This window comes from Lissotriton helveticus, chromosome 6 (assembly GCF_964261635.1).
Source record: "Lissotriton helveticus chromosome 6, aLisHel1.1, whole genome shotgun sequence".
Taxonomy (NCBI): Eukaryota; Metazoa; Chordata; class Amphibia; order Caudata; family Salamandridae; genus Lissotriton; species Lissotriton helveticus.
The window spans coordinates 177089827-177104844 of NC_136067.1; the positions used below are offsets into that span (position 1 = coordinate 177089827).

The window sequence follows — 15018 nt, forward strand, 5'->3', positions numbered from 1 at the left end:
GACTTTCGAACGAGGGCTCCTGCAGGATCAAAAATATATACAGCACATGGCTCATTGGATTAAAGAGTTTTTTTTAATTAATAGGGGTAGCGCAGCTACAGGTATAGTTTGGGATGCCTTTAAGGCGGGAGCATGTGGCGAAACCTTAAGCTTTAATACCCATAAACGAAAACTGGAACAGTCTAGGAACAGAGATCTGGCTAGGGCAGTGTCGGATGTGGAGGAAGAGCTTCATCACTGTGTCTCAACAGGGGCTCCGTTGGACCAGGTCCTCCTAAAAATAGCAAAGGCAAAAATGGAGGCGGAAGAGGATATTGCAAATAAGGCAGCTAAGATCTTTCTGACCAAAAAGGAGAGGTACGACTCATCATACATGTAAGGTTATTACGTTATTCGATGCCATGGAGGTCGCAGGAGACCCGATGGCGGTAATGCTATTAGACGCAGAAAAAGCCTTCGATCGGGTCTCCTGGGACTATCTGTGGCATATTTTAAAAAGAGCAGGCTTTAGCAGTGGTTGCATTAGGGCAATTCAAGCTTTATACAGGGATCCCAGAGCTGCAATTCGGATCAATGCAGGTTCAACTCGCCCTCTTCAAATAAGGAGAGGTACCAGACAGGGCTGTCCATGCTCCCCGCTTCTATTTGCGATGTACATGGACCCGCTGAATCGAAGAATAGAGAGCTGTGAGAGGATTCCCCCACTGCATACGCGTATGGGACAATGTAAAGTGCTCGCATATGCCGATGACGTGGCAGTGATAACACCTAACCCCACAGAGGCTATAGTGCAGGTGGAGATCGAGGCTATGAGATTTGGACAGGTCTCAGGATATGCATTAAACACTAGTAAAACGCAAATAATCAAAAACAATTATGTTGACTGCTCTGATCATCGAGTGGTGCAGGCTGGAGTATACTTGGGGGTAACCATTTCGTCTGATTTAGATACCCTAGTGGAGAAAAATATAACACCAATTTTGGCTAAAGCGAGGAAGTATTTGGATAGGCTAGAGAATTTACATCTCTCAATTGTGGGACGTACTAACATTGTAAAGATGATGATTTTACCCAAGTTTTTATATATATTTAGAGCAATACCACTGTTGTTTGAACTCAAATGGTTTAAGGGATGTGAGCATATGATTAATAGATTTATTTGGGCAAAAGGAAAGACGAGGAGAGCACTTAGGTATATGGCACTGCCCTGGGATAGGGGTGGATGGTCGCTACCGGATTTAAGCTCTAATATTGGGCAGCGGTACTACAAAATATGGCAGGTCTTTTAGGAGGGGCAGAAGCAGAAGGGCAGGACGAGCTTGGCACATTAGCAATATACGGTTTATTTATGGGAGCAGAAGCAGAGAACTTGTTTTTGAAGTATACTGACTTTAGGTATTTTAAAAGGACACGATTTAAGACGATTTTGGCAGCTTATAGCATTTGGAAAGCGTTCGCAAAAGGTTTTGGACTTGGAAAATACAACGCTTACACTAGGATGAGTGCGAATCCTTCTCTCCCTCCAGATATATGTGCCAGAAGACGTGTTGAGGCGTGAGCCCGCATCAGCTATACGCGTGGATATTCGTTCATTCTCGGAGAAAGAATCGGGAAACTTGTGAACCCTTGACCGCAGCTTCTGGGTCATACAAATGAAGGCGACCCGAAGAAATTAACTTAGACACCGAGAGATGAAATAAGTATGCTTAAATACTCTTGATCACTGGAGAGACGCTTTTTTACAATCAGGACCTTCGCACTTCCGGAGTCATCTCGCATGATAGCTTGCCCTGTTGCTCATCTTTTCCTATTTGGATATCTAAGGCCCCCTGCCTGCATGGATTGAGAGAAGCAGAAGTAACGACAATTATAGAATCTGTTTCCTCCTTCTCTCCTTTGGTATGGTGATTGATCACAGATGCTTTGATGAAATTATCCATTGTTGAGAAGGCTTCTTCTGGTTGTTCTATGCAACAAGATTGGCCGTTGTATATTATTGACCTGCCCCTCCCCACTGTCCTCGTATGAATGCCCTGATGAAGGTGCGGCAATAGATCTGGCCGGTCACCGAAACGCGCGTTGGCGTTGTTATTCCTTGTCCTGTCTCTACCAACTAGGGTCTTCAGAGCTCTGCCGAGAAGACTCCACAGGATCAAGTCCAATTGTCACTCTGGAACTATATAGAGGATGGTGGATGAATGTGAAGTGTGTGGATTTATGTGTATGTAGATTGAATGAGTGAATTTTGAATGCCTAGAGTGTGGGGTACTAGGGGCTGTTTTATAGACCGTATGAAATTCTAATGTGTATTGTATATTCTTTTTTGTTTTAATTGTAATTCTCTAAAGATATGAGATGGAAATTTTTATCCAAAGTTCAAATATAAAAAATAAACAAAATAATAAATAAAAAGATGTTATATATGAGATTGCTGCATGGCTGAATCTGTGTTCTGGTCTCCTAATACAGTGAGCTCAATTTTGCTTAATGTATTTTATGGACTTTGAGTGAGCCATCTTTACTTATCTTGTTTGGCAGATATTTATTTTGATTGTTGTTTGAACTCAAATGGTTTAAGGGATGTGAGCATATGATTAATAGATTTATTTGGGCCAAAGGAAAGATAAGGAGAGCGCTTCGGTATATGGCACTGCCCGGGGATAGGGGTGGATGGTCGTTACCGGATTTAAAGCTCTATTATTGGGCGGCGGCACTACAAAATATGGCAGGTCTTTTAGGAGGGGCAGAAGCAGAAGGGCAGGACGAGCTCGGCACATTAGCAATATACGGTTTAGTTATGGGAGCAGAAGCAGAGAACTTGTTTTTGAAGTATACTGACTTTAGTTATTTTAAAAGGACATGATTTAAGACGAGTTTGGCAGTTTACAGCTTTTGGAAAGCATTCGCAAAAGGTTCTGGACTTGGGAAATACAACGCTTACACTAGGATGAGTGCGAATCCTTCTCTCCCTCCAGATATATTTACGGGCTTGGTTTTTGGCGAATGGGGGAGGAAGGGGATAAGGATGATTGGCGATCTTAGGAGCACACAAAGGTTATTGCTATTTTCTGAGTTGCAGACAAAGTATGGAATAGAGTCGAGACATTTCTTCAAATTTCTACAAGTGAGAAGTTACATCGAAACAAAGAGGGGGGAAGGGCAGGGGTCAGCAAAATTCCAATTATGGATATTATACAAGCAGGTTTGGACTGTACGATTACGAGGTTCTACTCGGAACTGATAAAAGTGAAGCAGGATGACATGGATAGGATGGCGGAGAAATGGGCGAACAAGCTCGCAATAGGAGAAGAATGCTTCCATATATCATTAGAGTTGGGGCATAGTATCTTATGCTCTGCATCCCTCCAGGCGCAGCACTATAAAACTGTTTACCATCTATTCTATACCCCTGCGAGAATTGCACAGTGGGGAGGGATTTCAGGAATTAGCTGCCCTAGATGTGGAAGTGCAGACGCTGATTTAGCACATATGTTTGCGACATGTACACATTTGCAATCAACCCAAAAAGATATACAGAGATTCCTTAGTATAGTGTTAGGTGGTAAAATCACTCTGTCCCCTTCGATAATCCTCCTTGGTGTCAACAACAATGATAGGCTTATGAAGAGGGGATATTTCATATTTGCCGCAATGGCAGTGTTGAGACTATGTATAGCTTCAGCATGGTTAGATGTTATACCTCCAACATCATCAATGGTTAGTCAGATTATTGTCGATATATAATTTAGAGACTGCAATATATGCTAGAAAGGGGAAAAAAGGGAGAAAGCTGGGGAGCGAATTTGGGACCCGATCAGGCAATGGAAAGAGGAATCTAGTCTCTAGACTTGGATTTATTATGATGTGCGTTGTGCTGTCTTTTTTCTTCTTTTCTATCTTTTCTTTTGCTTCCATGTTTTCATAGAAAAGTCTTATCTGTTGTTTTATTATATATCCCGTTATTGATATAATAAGAGAATAATGTAGAAGGTGATTCTTGTAACCAACATGTGCAAAACATGTGTTTGTTTGTTTATATAATGTCTGATTCAAACGTCGTGTCCTGTGTCAAAAAAAGGGATACCATTTTTCAATAAAAATAGTTTAAAAAAAAAATAAATTTGAATTTGTACCCTTCAGAAGCAAACCCAAGTATTATGGTGTTCACTCTTTTCAAGTGCACGTCCAAATCATCGTCTGTAAAATATATGTCATCGACATAAGATAATGCCTCATCATCGTACAATTGTAGTATTTCTGTTACTCTGGCTGAAAATAACCCTGGACTATTCTTGAATCCCTGGGGGAGACGGCAAAATTGTTTTTGTGTCCCCAAGATTGAGAAAGTGGTCAAGTGCCTACTTTCCGGTGCAATGTTTTGACAGAAAAACCCATTTGAAATGTCTAATGTGGTTTTATATTTTTTGCGCACAATATTATTCATCAGTGCTGCACTATGTGAATTTTGTACTGCAAAAGGTTTGCAACAAGAGTTTAGGAGTCTGTAATCCAAAACTAGACAATATGAATTCTCTGGCTTGGAGACAGGAAACAAAGGATTGTTCATAGATGAGGTGCATGTTTCAATCACCCCTTGATATTCAAGTTGATCTAAGATCTCCCTGACTTGTTTTTTAGATTCTTGCTTGACTGGCTACTGCCTCTGAGCAGTAGGTTGATTTTTTAACTGGATTTTGTGGTGAGCAGAATCCTCATCCCATCCTACGTGTTTTGTGATTTGAGAAGGCTGGCATAATTATCTCTTCGCTGTGTGGGCGCTCCCTAACAACTGCAGGTGGCCAATCTCTTTCAGCCAGAAATATGTCATAACCCTTGGAAAGCTTGTCCCAAAAGAGAGATTTTTATTTTTCTAGTTATGTCCCCCTCCATCCGGAGTGTTACTTCATATAACTTGTGGGCTACACTAACCCTGGTGTCGGCAGTTTCAACTTGAATGCATTCATTCAAGTCCACTGTCTCCAGATGATCCTTCAGGATCTTGCGAACTATGGTTACTTCCGATGTGCTGCCTAGCATTGTCTGAGCCCATTCCCCGTTCTTGAGTTGTGTCCTCAGAATCCTTAGCATGTCTGATCTTTAAACTTGCTACCTTCTTCTTGGTGAATTGAGTTTTCTCATTTTTTGGAACGTGCTGTTCGTCTTTGGACTTCACGCGTTCTTCTTTCTGTTCTGACCGTCCTCTTCTTTCTGATTTCTGCAGTGAAGTCTGAAAGGTACGAGAGGAACGTGTATCGTTATCTTGATATCTATCAGGTTTTCTTAAAGTATCCCTATTTCTGAGGTTGCACCTCTTTTTAGAGGGCTCCCGTTGGGGAGATCTTCCTCTGGACTGGGAATGCTTCTCTCTAGGAAGCGTTTGTTTAGTGTTCTCCCACTTCTTTTTAGGAGTAGTGAGATTATTTTTAATAAAAGTTTTTTCAGGATTCTCTGTTAGTTGTGGTTTTAGTGGTTTCCCACTCAAACTATCTCTACCTAGTTCTTCATAGGATTTTTCAATAATTCTGGCAAGCTCATATGGTTGCTCAGTAATGTCTGTTTCTTTTAGTTTCTGGCGGATTGCCACTGATGCTGCTTCAACTTTAATGTTGGGTAATAGTATAGCCGAGACCTGTTTGAAATCTTTCAGTAATTTCATACCTAGATTTAAAGCCGGTCCTGGACCATATTTATTTTGAATCTGTCTTAGAACGTCTGGTATTACCCCCATGGATGGAACACCATGTGTTTTAGTGTAGATTGAAGCAAATACTGTGCCCCAAGTGTCACAATCCTCTATGTGTGGTGCAATCCCCATAGGTAAACAGATTGTCAGAATCCTGTGTTTTTCATGAGGCGTACTATCAGGAAATACTGACTCTATTTGAATAATTTTTTATGCTAACCAGAACGGAATTTGTTCCCGTTTTGCTGGTAGTTTACCAATGACTGACTGTATAGTCTGTGGTGTGATTTTGTTTGTGTTCTCCTGGTGAGGGGTGTGCTGTGGAATTCTTACAGCTGGTTGGACTGTTAATGTCCGCATGACATATTGAACCAATTGTCTATGTATTTTAATTAACTGTTTTAGCTGAGCGAACAATTCTGCATCTGACATCCTTTCAATGTCTGGATGTGGTGTAAAGCTGGCTAGTACCGGCCATGTTGCTCCTGGTCTACCTAGTGGACCGAGCCTGGTAATGTGATTTTGATGTTGTAGGGCGCCTTTAAACCAGAGCTGATGCTCTTGGTAAGTTAATGGAATTCCAATGTCCTCGATAGGAATGTATTCCGCTGGAGGTTCTTCTGCTTTGTAGTAGTGGAACTCAAGTGTTCCCGCATTAGCTGCTGGAAAGTGAATCCATGAATAGAATACCTCTGTCTGACGATATTCATATGCCTCTATGACAAAGATCACTCTGCCACCTCTTGCTGATACTCCATTGTTTATTTGTTTGTAAGTTATACTTTTCGTTACATTTACCGGGAGTAATACAGCAGCCGTATCTTTTTCTATGATATTAGCGTCATCTAAGACTGCTTGAGCTGCTTCTGCAGCTCTCTCCAATTCGGTATCACTATCCGCCATTTTAGTCGGCTGAGAGTTTGCAGAACAAGTTTCAAGGAAACAAAGATTAGATGCACAATATTTTGGAAAACTGTATCCTTCAACTTTGAACAAACCAAAAACTAATACATAGGATTTTTCGTCCTACTCAGTTTTGGTGGATATTATCCTTTCACCCACTCCAGACGTCTTTTTGAGTTTTTACGGGAGAAAAGGGGTCTGTGTGAAAAGCACGACTGAGTTACTGTAGTATCTAGCGTTAAATTATCGCCTTACCAAACGTTGGGCGCCATGTAGTGTAGTTCATATATTCCCAATAGGCTCTGCGCATTGGAATAATATATGCTGCAGCTTAGACATAGGACTTAATTCGACTAGGTCTCTGCCAAATATATTAGACTTAATTGTGAGTGCCAACTAGCTCAGAAGTCACTAGAAACTTTCTCGAAAGTACAAGAAGGAATTAGTTTCTGACAACCATATAACATAACAACTTTGTTTCCCCAGAATGAACCGTATCTCTAGAGTCGCGGAAACAATAGACGGCTATTTCACTCAGTCAGATGTGCATGCTTCATTTCACCAGAGTTGCTCAGAAATAGAGAGACGAGCGTTTTCAATAAAAGTATTTATTGAACAGTCTTATTTCTTAAGCATAAGAAATGCACTGCTACATTTGAAATGCTAGTTAAGAAGTACAATGCATATAATACGAATAGTATTATAAAATAGTACTGTAAGAGCATGATATGGTTTCTAAGCCATAAACATAGAATACATAAAATGCATAACATACATACAGTGATAAAATAGTGGCAAAAAGTACTCAACTGGTACTTCTAAAATACGCCTTCCCCGGTGTACCTAACCTAAGTCTAGTACGAGGGAGGAGTAAGTGTGTTGTAGCTTAAGTCTAGTATTTTTCTGCCAAGAATCTGTTCCAAGAATTCTCTAAAGGTCTAATCAGCTCCGTACCTTGGTTTTAGAATGATAGAGGTCTTGTATCTCTCTCTCAGGACTCGATCTCCCAGCAACCGGCAAGGGCAGCCTGGAAACACCGGAGCTGGATTTCTTGGCAAGAGAAAAGACAGCGTCTTCTCAGTGCGTCAGTTGGAAGGTCGGCTTCCTTCGGCACTTGCAGCAGCAGGGCGTCGGGCAAGTAGTTAGTCGATCTGCTCCTAAACCACCTTGTATTTGACTGGGCAAATGTAGGCAAATATTTATACTTTGAAGGTGCCGAGTTGACGGAAGATTGGACATAATATCGTCACTAGTACCTCAGTTCCTTGGTACCTTCTGCCACTGTCCTGTGTCACATACCGTAAATGGCTCTGATGTTGGGGTTTGTGTCCTACCAGGGTGGCTGCAGAGGAGCTGCCCCACTGACACTTCAATGGGCCTTGCCTCCAGCATACACCAAGGAACCAATCTTTTGCAATCCTAGACAGTTTGGAGTCTTGACAGGGGATGGGAAGACCTTTCTGGGACTAGATATGGGTTGGACAGAATGCCTCCAATACGTAAAGGCTTGCACCAGGTGGAAATATTGAACACTTAGAACCACTCTTCAGATCACTTCAGGACCTGTGGAAGACTCAGAACAAGAACTGTTCTTCTACCCTGCTGCTACTGGAAGAACTGCCATGCTGCTGCAAGGACTGCCCTGATGCCCTGTGGAAGGAAGACTGGACCTTCTCCTTGAACCCAGGACCACCAGAGTGAGGCAAAGGGCTAGTTTGCTGGCCTTCTGTTTGAGCTACAGGGACATAACAAGCTACTGAGGCCTTAAGCCATGGTGCTGGCCTCTGCAGGAGTGAGTCTTAACCTCCATGACTGGTGCCTCACTGGTCCTGGACCCTTGGTAGGGGTGTTTGAGGGACTTCTCCAAAGCATGGGACATAGAGAATTTGTCAACAAAAACTGTTCTGAGAACAGACAGGACACAGGGACCTACTGATGTAAAGTCCCTAAGGTCAGACGCCATCTTATGTAGGCCTGACTCCATATTGGTCCATGGAGGTTGCTATGTTCCTCAACTTAGACAATGGATGTTGCCATATTCCTTGTCATGTCTGCCTTTAGATGCAGATGTCGATTGACCTTATCTCTGCAAGAACTGTGATAGTGTCAAGTTCTTAAATTAATTACATAGATTCACCATTTAATGTGACATTTGTCTGGGTGAAATGTCTTCCCTTCCCCATGTCAAGGGTAAATAAGAACACATGCAAACATATAACTAAAATAATGTAGTGTCAATTGATGTCATTTTGCCTTACATGTTCATAAGGAAACATCTGGTACACATACCTTGATGCACATAATCTAGGTCAGACAAGATTTAATGTAGAAGGACGAACTCTTGATCACTTATCAGGAGAGGTCCCTCACCCAGATTAGCACCCAAGATTGTTCTAGAGACAGTCTCAACTGCTGGCACACTTTGCACCTCGCAGATACTACATCACGACTGAAGGTGATCAAGCCAAGCCCTGGAGGGAGACGCACCAACTGCTAGTGAAGCTTGTGTGTGCTCATTGCGGGGAAGACTGTCTTCACGTCTCCACTGATAAAGACAGCCATTGCTGTTAACAAGGTATGCATTGTGTCTCTACTCTGTAAGAAACGCTTGACTGCAAGTTGCTCTACTTTTTATGCTCTCTTGGTATAGCATATAGAATCAGACGTTAGGGTGTTACATTTTAGATGACATTTTAGGAATGGTAGAAATGTTCATTTTATTCTCGTTATTAATAACGTACCTTATTAAGATTTTATAATTTTCTGTGTAGTTGTTTTAGAAGTACTGAGAAATAGATTGTTCTGTAGTAATAAATATTTTCAACTAAAAGTGTTGATTCTTCATAGTGCAGTGCGTGTGTGTGTGTGTGATATTGTGAATAATGAAATAGGTTGGTTACTATATTCTCTGTGCCCCTGACCCCTTTATGGAATTGTTAGTAACCCAAACACAATATTTTTATGTCAATTACACATGGAATAGGATACTGCAGGCTACATTACCTTTCTTTCACATTCATTGTGGTGCATTGAACCAAGTTCACCTGTGTCACCCGTGGGTGGGAAGGCACCACTTGTAGAGTTACGCCAAAGTCGTAACTTACACAACACTACATACAAGCCAATCTGACAAAGGACTATCACCCATTGGAGTTTTCTTGTGTTGTGTTTTTCACTTTATTACTGTTTGTGTTCTGCATAAATACTTTACACATTGCCTCTAAGTTAACCCTGACATATTTTGTGCTAAGCCTCCACAGGGTTAAGCACAGGTTAATTTATTGAATGTTTGTTGTTCACCTTGATAAGGATTGTGTTTATCATTTGAGTTGAGCTACTACCTCTCTCAACTAATAACTCAATTTTGTACAGCGATCATCTCGTTGCATTACATATTACTGTTCAGATTGTTCGTCTACCTGTGATTGCCTCCAGGAAAGTGCAAATTAATTATTTTCAACTCAATGTGAGTTTGCTTGACGTGAAAAAGGACATTTCCACCGGCACTGTACGTTTTTATTGATATCATACAGAAGTATACACCTGCCTCCGTGCATCAAACAAATACTAACAAAGAAAATTATTGAAACTGGCTATTTTTGAGTAAAAAGTCTTAAAAGGAATGTTGCAGTGCATACACACAAGCTATCACAATGGTTTTAAGTTTTGATTAGGGCTGCTGTAAGGTTCAATGTCACTAGGATATCACATGTCCGGTCACTCTTGTAGTTCACCCTGACTAGCGTTGTGGTTGTTGTCTGAGTTAAGTTTTCACCCGTTCAACCAATAACCCAATTTCTTACATTTACAGTCCCTGAAAGTTTTAATAGGGACACACCTGCTTCAGCGAATGTGTAGAAAAAACTATTTGCACCTTTTGTTGATATAATTAGAAAATGGGACATGCCATACTTACCAAAGAAATTCTGCAGTGTGCCGCATTAGATGAGATTGTTTTTTGCTTAAACTACTTTTGCCACCACTGTGTATACCCTTCATTACATGCAGGCTGCACCCATTTGTTTCTCTCACAAAACACCTTACTAAAATATGTTCACATGAAGTGTTCAAACCCCATCCTACTTATAGATGCCTGAGATCCTTTGAAAAAGCGAGCCTCAGGAAGAGACACCTGTCTCCATCTGAGCTACTGGGTTTCCTGTTTAATGCTGTCAGGAGGAGTGACCTTCTCACTAAGTGAGTGAGCAATTAAACAGCTAGAGTGTATATAAATGGCTATAGAAGCAAATGAAAAAGTTGCCAATATGGACGTCATAAAAATAGATACATTCAAAGAATATCTATAAAAGTGTGCAGAAAGCAGTTTCAGGTTATATTCTAGAATTGTGGTCATATAACAGGAAATTATTTCAGTATCAATTTTATAGTTTTATTGTAAAAGCATTCAAGCTCTTTTGCAAGCAAATTATAGGTTTATGACAAGATTTTGCAGATAATGGTAGTTGAAAAACGTAGCTTCTTAATTTTCAAACTACTTATAAATCAGAAATGTTATGGCAAATACCCTATTTTCCCTACCTGGGAAGACATTTTCTATCACTGGAGCCTGGATAAACATTTATAGCAAAATAAAGTTTGTGATTGTTCAGCAAACTGTAACCCCATAGCGTGCTTAAGCCACGTTGTTTAATAATTTAATAAACATAGGTATTGTGTAATCACAAATCAACCATATGAAAAACTGATATGTACAACTAATACTTAGCCCACGTGGTCTATTGGCGAACCTAATCAAAGTACTGAGTGCAAGCCTTCTAGTAAAAAGATCTGATGAATAAATCAAGATGAACAAAAGTGATACTTATCAGTTCAAAGATGGATGATGCACCTCCTCTGATAACTTCATAATAATAATGGAAAAGTATTAAAAGCTTAGTTGCATTCCAATTATCTGGGATGCAATGGTTTTCAAGACAAAATAGACTGGTTCGAATTCAAAAATTCAAAAATACGATACTGCCACTAACAATAGAAGATAGTGAAATGAATGATTTACTGCTAACTAGCTGGTGTGTACTTGAGATTAACTGATATGCAGTAAATCTAAATTTACTTTACTTGTATGTACATATTTATTTCTGAATACACTTGTTTTGTGGATAATTGTATTGCATTGTAACACTTTGTTGAGTGAGAGTCAGTCCTTCAAACTATTAGTGTATGTTCAAAGTATGAGACATTACAAGTCCTATCTTAACTGTGATCTTATTGTGGTCCCTATAATGTATAGAAAAACTAATAACATGGCAATAACAAGTTCATGTGCGCAACAGCTAAAGAAAGCGTCCTGTAATATTTTCAGTTTGTTCACATGGTCTATTTTGGGACATAATGCTGGCACTATTGCCTATTTGTTCCTTTGTAAGCCATTATATCCTTTTTGGCAGGGTAAGTCTAAACAAGCATTGGCAAAGCCAATAGTTCTGGTGTTGGCGAGCAGCTTTTTTGACTTTGCCAGTGCTTATTTTGTAGAACTTTATTGCTGGGGGGTGTGCGAGGCCTCCACCAACACAAAAACAAATTGGCTAAATGTAAAATTATTTGTAGCCTCAAAGACAATCTCATAGTATAGTTCTGGACTCGAGAGAACTACTTTGTGTGCTGAGGTGCTCCTCTGAAAGAGCAGACTGCAGTCACTCACAGTGAAGTTAGCCAATAGTTGAAGTGGGCTGACCAACTGTTTCTGTTTAGTGCCATAGTGGGATGAAATATGTGAATGACATAACAACAGACCGATGGATGAAGACGGTTGTCAAAAAGCTCCTACATTTAAGTGTGTAAGTATTATATACTAATTTGAGTAAAATGAGATGGTTTCGGCTAATGCCAGATTTAAAAAGGAAAGCGATCGTGCATTGGAAAATAAGGTGATCAGCAAGTACATTTAATCTCTTTGAAGTCATGCCGTTATTGACAGGGACATGGAGTTCAGGAGGTTCATTCCCAAGATTCAGTAAAGTGTGAAATTCTTACCGTTGATGACAACACAGAAGGATTATTGAATATCATAATGCAGTCAAATTGGTGGCATCAATCTCACTTGATTCTCACAAGGACCTGACACATTCAATATAAAAGTACTTATTTTCATCCACACTTGTAATTTGCCAAAATATGTTCAGTGCATTCCCCATGACACCTTGAAGTGGGTGGCATAAACAGTGTTCACAAAAGCGCTCAATTTTTCAGTTTGGAGCAGAGACCTCAGAGAGAGAGGAGAGACTACACAAGTGGAGGTTTGCTCATCTGAATACAGAATATCTCCCTTCCTGAACTCACAATGCATACTCCTAGCTGTTCCCATCCAATAAGCTTCCATGCTGCTGGTGTTGCGGATCTTACCCAAGGCTCCGGTGAAGAGGACCGCTGTGATGAGCAGAAGATACAGGATAGACATGGTGCTCTTAGAATCCCAGGAGATCTGTGTGTGAGAGGGTCAGCAAATGTTGCTTTCAGCGAATTAGAGAACACGGTTATCTATTCAGAACCTTTGCAAAGACGTTTAGAGGATTGGTTGGAAGCTTTATATATAAACAGCACGACTATTTGTCAGGGCAAAAAGCTTTGAATGCAGCATGTCATCCTCTAGCTTGTTGAATGTTTGATCAATTGATTTACTTTGGGGACTCATGCCAAGATGTGATATACTATGATAGTGCTCTTTGACATTTGACGAGGCCCCGAAGAGTAAATTCTGTGATGAAGCACATTGTGTTTGGAAATGTGTATTCAGATTGGTGGTAGTACGGATTAATATAAATAATGTATGGCACAGAACACTATTGCCGGAACAAAGAAAAGCATAATAAAATCTAAAAGCTGTTAATGCAAGGACTGTTAAAAAGTATGAAACTGATGCCCCTCACCCTACAAAAACTTCAGTATGCATTTTCACTGTGTGGAGGAACTCAATGGATTATACGCTCTACATTTTTGTTGGGAGAAGTCCAGTCCTTTACTAATTATCACAAGTCAAGGAGATTGAGTGTTTGACCGTGGGGTAATTATTTAGACATACGTAGGTTGACCTTATTCTTGGCTAGTTAATGAAAGACAGTAAGGACTTATACCTGTAATTTTCCTTCAGTTGCACAAATCTAGGAAGTGGTTATTGGGTTCCACAGTGGAAAGCAAACCTCCACCCTCATCACGATGATGTTGGGCATACAAGTATTTTGAAAGTGATCCTCCAAAGGACAAAAGCCAAACAAATGGTCAGACTAATCTTTTTCTTTACTTTAAAAAAATATTATGTCAGTCAATACCAGCCATTGCTGCCGAGTTGATGTGTTTCCACCAGCTCAGGCTCTCAGGCTCAGCTTCAGTAAAATAGGGGAACCAATCTTGTTTGGCCTGTTTCAATCTCAGCTAATCATTCTGGCCATGAATATGGGGTCTCCACCTGTTTTAGCTAACTCTGGCAGGAGGCTGGTATTAAGAGTGACTGAGAAATTATCTTTTGCCACTGAGATCGAAACTCTTCGTGCTTCTTCTCCAGTGGTTCTTTCTAATACTCAAAATAAGTTGTATCGATTCAAAAAGGGGGGTGGTGATGGACAGAGTATCTGAATTAAGCAGAACACTCCTACCCAGTCAAAAGATCAGGGCTTGATCCATCACCGTTTTTTAGCTCACTGCACCATCCCAGTTCAGAACCTGGCTACATGCAAATTAATCTGTCCCTGACCAAACTACCAAGCCAATTCTTTACTGGAAAGTCCACCCTAAGCGTGGAAGGGTATACTCAGACATGAGTCCCTTGCTCATTGCACCATCAGGATTCAAGCAAGCCGGGCCGAAGACGGCTGTAATGCCAGAAACCGGTCCCCGGAAGCTTGTTTCCTTCCCAGTGTAAGAATTGGCTTTTGTAGTTTGGTTTGCCCTGTTCCCATCATGCACTGGGACAGGAACAGACTAATTTGCATACAGCCAGGTTCTGAAACTGGGATGGTGCAATGAGCTAAAAAACGGTGTTGGATCTAGCCCTGATCTCTTGACTGGGTGAGAGTATTCTGCTTAATTCAGAGACTCTGTCCCTCACCACCCCTTGTTGTAAATAATTTTGTCCACCCTAAGCGTGGAAGGGTATACTCAGACATGAGTCCCTTGCTCATTGCACCATCATGATTCAAGCAAGTCGGGCCGAAGATGGCTGTAATGCCAGAAACCGGTCCCCGGAAGCTTGTTTCCTTCCCAGTGTAAGAATTGGCTTTTGTAGTTTGGTTTGCCCTGTTCCCATCATGCACTGGGACAGGAACAGACTAATTTGCATACAGCCAGGTTCTGAAACTGGGATGGTGCAATGAGCTAAAAAACGGTGTTGGATCTAGCCCTGATCTCTTGACTGGGTGAGAGTATTCTGCTTAATTCAGAGACTCTGTCCCTCACCACCCCTTGTTGTAAATAATTTT

General features: G+C 40.8%; 1 long non-coding RNA gene across 1 annotated transcript in view; it reads right to left on the reverse strand.

Moving 5' to 3' along the window:
* Positions 1-13098, reverse strand: part of LOC144761271 (uncharacterized) — a 93201-nt gene extending 80103 nt beyond the window's left edge. Inside the window, exon 1 of the long non-coding RNA XR_013595655.1 lies at positions 12950-13098. This is a non-coding gene — a long non-coding RNA (uncharacterized LOC144761271). The remainder of the gene's footprint in view (positions 1-12949) is intronic.
* Positions 13099-15018: the final 1920 nt, after the last annotated feature.